This window comes from Arachis duranensis, chromosome 1 (genome assembly GCF_000817695.3).
Source record: "Arachis duranensis cultivar V14167 chromosome 1, aradu.V14167.gnm2.J7QH, whole genome shotgun sequence".
Lineage (NCBI taxonomy): Eukaryota > Viridiplantae > Streptophyta > Magnoliopsida > Fabales > Fabaceae > Arachis > Arachis duranensis.
In genome coordinates this window covers 72,853,588-72,862,512 of record NC_029772.3, presented here as the reverse complement: position 1 = coordinate 72,862,512, position 8,925 = coordinate 72,853,588, and positions in this window count along the sequence as shown.

The following is an 8,925-nucleotide window of genomic DNA, read 5'->3' as shown; positions in this document are numbered from 1 at the left end:
AACATTATCCTGATAAGTGATTGTGGCTTTCAGGACCCTTGTTTTATCTTTTTTTTTTTTTTTCTGCAACTCTTGCTGCCCTTGATGGCTGCTTTCTTGTCATGCCTTTGCTTCTTAGCTTCTTATTCTTCTCCATCGCTATTGCATCTTCATCTTCATTGTTATTGTGTCTTAGTATTTTTTCTGTTGTCATCATGTCTTTGCTTTCATTGACTTGATTTCAACTTTTTCTTCCATTTCTTTTTTCTTTGTCTTTGTTGTTGAATTTAGGAAAAAGGATAAATAAGTTCCTGACATTTTAAGTTTTTAACAAATACATTAGTGACAAAATTTAAATACAAAAAGATTCCTAACTTTAACTAACGGAGGACAATTGAATTCTTCCATCCATTTGCCTCTTATATACCAAACAGAATTTGCTGACGCGGTTGAAACGGTGTACAAGTATCCGTTACGGTACCACGCTGGAAGGGGGATAAAGTTCGAAGGACAAATAGGTCCCTGCTGATGAAAACGACGTCGTTTTCAATGTTAGCCCTAATGAGATTGAAATTGGGTAGAGAAACAGTGCATCCAGTAGCTTATCATAGTTGTTCATGGTGGTGTTAATTAGATTGATGGCCAGTGATGGATATTCCTCGAGCACGAGATGAAGTAGAGGTGGAGATGGCGGACGACACGAACGCAAAGTTGAAAATGCGACCCCATGTTCGCTGCAAGCTGGGGATGAGAAAGATGGCGTTGCCCCAAAATACTTCTGCGGGTTGTATGCCATCTTTTACATGTCGAAGACAAACACCAACTCGAATAGTCTATTTTTTGGATGCCTATTCTTCAAGGTAAGCTTGCAATTCTTCATATATGTGGATGAAGTTGAGTTTTTTTACCAACACATTTTTATTTGTTCGAATCGATTTAGGTAAAACAACCACATTGTAAATTCTTTGTGTCGGTTGATGGCCACATTAGAAGAATTGGATGCATGGAGCCAACAAGGAAATTGGGTGACAATTAGAGCTGTGATGTTGAAGAACATTTAGGAAAAAAGAACTGGAAAACATGATGGCTGATCTAGAGCAAAGAATAGTTTACCTAGATAACAAAAAAAGTAATAACTTTTGTGTCATAGTTATTGCCTTGATTGTTGTAGTTGTTGGTGTTTGTTTGTTTAGGATATGAATAATGTGAGAAAAAATGTGAATTTTAGTGAACTATGTCTATTGAATATTTTGGTTAATAACTTAATATGAATGAAAGAACGAAGGTTTGAATTATCCATCCAGATCCTGTTGCATGCAATATTTGTAAATTAATATGTTTATTTTCATTCAATCAACCTAAGACAAAAAGAAGTCATAACATAGTCAAGGGCTGCTACAACATTAAACAAGCATAATCCATTCAATTAACTTAAACCATAACATAGTTAAGGGCTATATGTAATGGCCTAGCCTCGAAGAAACGGCACTTTTTCGGGATCAAACGGAACTTTTACAGAATTTTTAGGAATTTCTATGCATATAAGCACTTCCACTACACAGGTGCTGCATCATCAAGCTGCTGAGTCAGCAGCTTGATTGCACAGGACACCTCTCCTAATCTAAGAAGGCACGTCGCGAAAAGTTGCGTTTTTGAGCCACTTCGGGCCCGAATTTCAAAATTCTGCTTTCCGTGGTTAGTCTCTATGTGACGAGCCGGTCATGAATTTCGAGAGAAAAATTATATTAATATAATATTCATATATTATTATTTTATTCCGAATATTATATTATTATCTTCTCTACTGTGATTAATGTTGATCTATGTTTAGTAATATAATAACTGAGCTAGAAATCTACCGGTAACGGATAATATCGGCATTTTTAGATGAGCTTAGCACTGCTAATGCTTCATCATATATCTTTTATTCTTATGATTATCCAGTTACTAGTGTCATTTACACTAAGTAACTTAATGTTTATCCATTAGCAGTGTAATTACTTAAGTTCTAATACATCTAGCTTTAGTAATTATCCTTTTCTGAGATATTTTGACAAGTAACTTTTGGATAATCATCATCCAAAAGCCACGGCCTCCCTTGGACAGCTTAGGCTATTATTTTTGTTCTTGGAAAAGCTTAGAACACCATGAAAGAAAACCATGAAACTTCCATGAACACCTGAGCTTCTTTCTCCGTTCTTTCTCAAACCGGAACCCCTATCAAAAATCTAATCTTACCAAAGTGTTCACCTCTTCCTCCTCTTCATTTCTATGTCACTTTTCATGGAGTAAATCAAGGTATGAAGGCTGCTCCTCCACCTTGAAGGTTCGGCCATGGTGGTTCCTTAAGCTAATAATGTTTTCTTCATGTTTTCTCTTAGGATCTCTTATTCAATCACCAAAAGCTCCAAGAAAATGTGATTTCTAGTTACCTTAAGGTGAGGAAAACCTTCTTTTCATCATCATGAAGCTTCAGCCTTCATGGTTCATAAGATTCTAAAGTTGTTGTTGATGTTAAAATAGGCGTAAAAGTGATTCTGGAAGCTTGTTTTTGGTGCAATCTTGGACAGCAGCAAAGGAGGTAAGGTTTGGTAAATTAATCAATGATTGGCTGTGTTCTTGAAGTGTTAAATCAGATCTTGTTTCTTGAGGTTTGATTTTGGGTGTTTGTGTGATGGTTTGATCATGAAATCTTGTTGTTTAATGCTTGAAAATCATGTTTATGATGGTTTTGAAGTGGCTGTTGGTGCTGTTGGAAAATGTGACATTCCAGCCATGAAAATCATGATTTTTTATGCTTATTTGATGTGCATTTAATGGTTGAAAAGTTTCTCTTTGGTTTGATAAAAATCGGGTTTAAATCGGTTTCCGGAAAGATTGAAAAACTAGCTGAAAATCAAGCAGAAATCTGATGAACTTTTGGAAAAATATTTTTGGTTTTTGGAAGAACATGAAAACGTGTATTCATGGAGTTTTTGGGTCAAAATGCAATTATTAAAAAGTTTGGGATTGAAAATCAATTAATCAAAAGTTGAGGGGCTAAAGTGCAATTATTAAAAGTTATAGGGATCAGAGTGCAATTTTCAAGAAGTCCGGGGGTCAAAATGCAATTTTTGAAAGTTAAATAAAATATTATTATTTTAATAATAAAATATTAATATATTATTTTATTAATAATATTATTTTAATAATATTATTATTTAATTAATAATAATAAAATATTGATAAAAAAGACACTTTTTCCTAAAAGCCTCAGGAAGGCAGTTTTGAGTCCAGAATTCTCTAATTTCCTTTACTAAACACCCAAGAAGAGGTATAAGAGAAGATATAGAGGTATATGAGGTAAAGAAACAAGATTTTGAAACCTGTGTTTATGTTAAAAAGAAAAGGAGTTAAAAGTGATATAGCTGTGTACCTGACCTTACAGAGTAAACAGAGAATTGTAGAATGAGCCTTCTGTGATGTTGTAATGCTTGATTTATGATGATTTCTAAGTGATGGAAAGTATGGTTATATGTGAATTATGAGCCTTCGGGCAATGCTTGTGAATGTTGTGCGGGGACGCCCGTATTGTGATGTTGCTTCCCAGACAGGCTGCGGTAGAGTAGTACCAACCCTGCAAGCTGAATGCTTGGAAGAGGCCTGACTCGCATACCTGCGGTATATTGAGACCTGAGCAAATACCAGCCCTGCAAGTCGAGAGCACTTGGTAAAACCGACAAATGAGCTCATTACCTGCAGTAGGGACAGACATGCATCATACTTGTTTGTGCATTATTTATTGCTTATCTTCTTGTGTTCTTGTTCTATTCCTTGTTTGTTTGAGCATAACTGTGTGATTGCATATTAATGTGTGAATGTGCATTTACTTCCTATTTTCTCTCTTGTTCATGTGTTAGTTTATGTTGCTGTTATGTACATATTACTCTACATTTATTTATACTTCTATGACCACGGACATTATAAATGAACTTAACTGTAAACCCTGATCTTACTAAGAACTCCCCAGTTCTTACCCCTTACACCTCTACAGATGGACACAGGAGTCCTATTCTACGAGATTGATCCACCGTACATCCACGAGGATCCGGTGCGCGGCGAGTATTACATCTACTGTGCGGTACCTCGTATCTATAATTATGTAGTTCGTGGTAGACCTTTCCAGTACCCTATTAGGACAGCATACTTTAATCCTGATGCACTCTATGATTTTCCTTTATCTTGGTTACACCCCGGCGGACCTGGGATACCTCATCCTGAGGAGCAGATGCCACCTCTACCTGACTATCCTCCTCCACCTGAACCTCCTCTACCTGATGAGCCTATACCTGCCCAGCCTATCCATGAGTCACCTTCTGCACCTTTTGTCCTTGATGAGTGGGGTGTTCCTGTGTTGCCACCCGAGCTTAATCCTTTACATGAGCCGATCGAGCCTCCTGTCTTTGATGAGCAGCAGGGACATGAGTTTGATCAGATCATGGAGGCGCCACCTCCTTCTCCCGACTGTATTTTGTTTGGTAGCTATCCTTTTATGGTTCCTGTGGCTAGCAGTGGTTCCTCTGCTATAACTCCGGCAGAAGAAGAGGACGAGGAAGAAGAAGATCCAGAGGAAGATCCTAACTTCATAGTTATCTCCTCTGACAGCGATGACGATGAGCCAGGCGAGGCGCCAGCAGGCGAGCATCACCATTCGCCCGGTGGTTTTTCGTGAGGTACTCTGGACCAGGATTGAGGAGATTTTTTTGAAACGCCTAGTCTAACTTCAGTACATTAGAGTGTCTCCCTCACTTTTGTTAGCATGATTAGAGGGAATAGGCATATCATAGAGTTAGGCTAGCCTGGGTGCCAGCTTAGGGGCTTTTGGTCAGGCCAGGCCCTGGGGCGTCTTATGTACATATATGTACATACTATATGAGTCACTGACTTAGGGGCGCTGTACTATAGCTATATGCTTATATAACTGAGCCACTTCTGTAACATGATGTATATTATAGTGTGTTACTCCATATTCTGTTATCTTTTGTTTTATGTATGTGAATGTTTAATTATCCCTTGATATATGGAGGGTATGCGACTTTAAATTATTCTTGTTTTAAAAAAAAATTTACTTGTAAAATTTGCGGTGTTTTAACAACGTGCAAGCTTATATTTATTAATTAATAATACAGAAAAGAAAAAACAAGTTGGTAACATTCAATTTCTAGTTGTGACCCTTCTCTCTACACTTACTGCATGTTACTCGAAATGTCTTCTTTACCTTGTCTCCTTACTGGATCCTTCTTTCGTTTATGCACCTTTGGCCTACCAATCAGCTTCTTGATGAGTGGAGGATCTAGTTTGATGTAACCAGTTCTATGCCAATACTTTTCACTGGGAACTGGTTGGATAGAGTGTGCATAAGTGAGATGGATAGACTCCATGCAAAGCCATTTGTGCACGTAATCTTTGGGCTTGTCATGTCGCTTCCTAATAGCAGTAATGGCATGAACACAAGGCATTCTTGGGGTGTAACAATCAGATAAAACAGACATATTTAGAACACATTTGGCAATTAACAAATTACTAGGCAAAGTGAAGCTAAGTCAACATGTTAGTTGTCACATATTACATGAACAAGTATGCTTAATCAAATCGACATCAACTTTTGATATCTTACGGCTCACCTCAAACCGCTTTCTCTCACTGTCACCTGTCCACTCTGCGTTCCATCTATTGCTGACTTAATCATTCGGCCAAGTCTTTTTCGTTGAACAAGGCAAGTATGTGAATAATAACAGATCCACAACTGTTAGCCATAAATAATTAAGTATTTTTATATATCTAGTAAATTTAATTTAGTAATTAATTAAGAAACCGCTTATATCTAAAAGAAAGAAATATTCTAATGATGATTGATGTCCATATCTATATATATAAGTTTGTAGCTATGTCATATCTATAATAACTCTCTTAATAGCCTTTGAGAATTGCTATGTACTCTTGTTTTATAATGTAAAGTTATTATTATTCATTCTTTGAGAAATAGGGATTTGGCTTTTTGACTCAAATAAATAGGGAGTACTGGAAGTACTAGTAGTATTCATACGTTGATAGCCTTTCTTAGTATTTGTACATTAATACTATTCTCTTTTTATATTATTTCTCTACATCCATGATTAGTCATAGAAAAGATGATCTAATAAAAAGCCATGAAAAAATATAATCGATACAGTTAATTAAATTATTTCACTATATAGATGTGAATCAATAACAGAAAAAAACTGAACCAAAATTCAGAACCACAAACTTAAACAAATTAAGTAAATTGCATGAACAATCAAGAAAAAAAATTGAAGCCACTTTTAGAACCACAAGTTTAAACATATTACTAAATTCCAATATAATAATGGGATTGTAGAATATAGGCATAACAACCAAATTACTAACCTTCTATTGATCTGACATAAAATTTCATCCGTGCACACTTGCATTTCCCAGATCTTCCTTTAAGAGCGTCAAAAACCAATTTCACGAATCTTTTGTTTCTGATCCGACAATAGCATATGCAATGGTATATAAATGATTATTGGCATCTTGTGCCATAACTGAAAGTAATTGTCCACCAAAGTATCTTTTTAGAAAGCACCCATCCAAACTTATTAGTGGTTGACAACCACTCTTGAAGCCCTTTTTGCATGCATCCAGGCATATATATATCTTATCAAACACTAGTGGAGACTATAAAATTGGTATCACCTATAGGAGTGCAGTAGATCTAGGATTGTTTCGTAGGATTTCGAATAGATAATCCCTCACCTTTGCATATTACTCACTCTCGCTTTCAACAATTCTATCTCTTGCCAATTTTAGTGTCCTGTAAGCCATCTTATCATGGGGATGTATGCCAAACTCATATTTTAGAAAATCTCCTTTCTAGTCATTTGAGGATGGATAGTTAGCCTTTTTTTCAATTTTCTTACTCAGCCGGTGCTAGTCAGCAGCATTACTGCCCATGTCTCTAGTACATGTATTCTTAGATCTATGAGTTTTAACTTGGAAGCACTTAAGAGAGTTGTTGAAGGATACATGTACAACCCATGGAAATTCTTCTCCTTTGCAGCCCACCCGAACTCTTTCTTTATCACTTTTAATCCACTAAAGCTCCTTGCCCTCAGATATAAACAAGTCCTTCACCATTTTTTTAAAACCATCAAGAGTTGCAAACTTGGTGCCCACTTTAAAATAGCCTTCCCCAAATCCATATTCATCATTGAACTCGGGCCAATGATGCTTCTTAACTTCTTCCTCAGAGGAAACAAGGATCTGCAAATCATACTCTGAATCAAAGGAGCTTGAGTGTACAATAGGCCCATTATTAGTCCCACCAGTTGGCAGAGAAGGCCCAGCTCTTTGTTCTACATTAGGCCCAACTTTTGGTTGTACATTGGGTCTATTCTTCTTTGATGCAGCCTTCCTCTTTTGTAGATCCTTCTTGTTTGCTTCCACTTTTCTCTTTGCAACAGCTACTTTATTTTTCCTTAGAAGCCATATGTCTCTTCTTTTTGGCACGCTTCTCTTCTTCGACTGCTATCATCATCATCATCACTATCATCATCATACCCTGGAGGTGGAGGTTTGTAAGGTTCATCCTCCATACTTTCATAGTCTTCATCAGAGGATGATGTCATCAGTTTATCACAGATGTCATCTAACTCTATACAGTCAACATTTCCAATTCTAGTTCCTGCATTCCCAACTTTATCTTCCTCTACGTACTCAGGTTCATTAATAAGATGATTAAAGTAAACATAGAACTCATCTTTTCTTCATTCCTAATCAAATTGTCACACAATTCATGAATCTCACTATCCCCTGTTAAATGATGAAGCCCAGATTCAATATCACTTACCGTACTATCATACCATTATGTTGCCTTGTAGCCAGGATATCCTAAACCATCATACAACTTCACCAAATCACCAAAGTTGATAAAATCTATGTCTATTTTCGAGAATTTTCTACTTTTTTATCAAAATAAACAAGTTTTTTATTATCATTCCTCACAAACTTTCCTCCATGGTGAAAAACAGGAATCACATATCTATCAGTCATTTGTAATTGTTTAACAAAAACAAAATCAACTCACAATGCTCAGAATCCTAAAAATCTTTAAAATAAAGACACAATAACTTTTCTCAACAAAATTGAAACATAAAGCAACCATGGCAGAATGCATTTTCATGCATCACACCCTACACTAAATGGAACCATAACGCGAAAAAATAATCAACATTGTGGATTTGCTAACCTTGATTGATGACTGACCTGCTTCAGCATACGAATTTCGTTTCTCCTACTTCACCTTATTCAATGACGCTTTAGTTTCATTTGGGAGGGAAGAAAGCTCTGACTTGATGAAGGGGCTAGGGCAGTGTTTGGTAATTTCTCTCTTGCCAAAGGGTTTTCAATCAGAATCAGCTAACATTGAAAACGACGGCGTTTTCATCAGCATGGACCTATTTGTCCTTCAAACTTTATCCCTCTTTCAGCGTGGCACCGTAACGGATACTTGTACACTGTTTCAACTAAGTCAACAAGTTTCGTTTGGTGTATGAGAGGTAAATGGATGGAAGGATTCAATTGTCCTCCGTTAGTTAAAGTCAGGGATTTCTTTGTATTTAAATTTTGTTAGGGATGTATTTGTCAGAAACTTAAAAGATCAGGGATCTATTTGTCCTTTTTCATTGAATTTATCATCTTTGTTTTTGTTTATTTTAAAAAATAAATTGTTAATTTGTGGTTGGTTGTGATGAAAGTGGCGGTGTAGTTGGAGATGATGGTATTAAAGGTGGATGATTTATAATTTTAAAAAATAAAAAATGTTAAGAATATGATAGAGTTCAAAAGAATTTTTGTGACTTATTTATTGACTATAAATTTTTCTAGTAGTCTCTCAAATTCTCGATA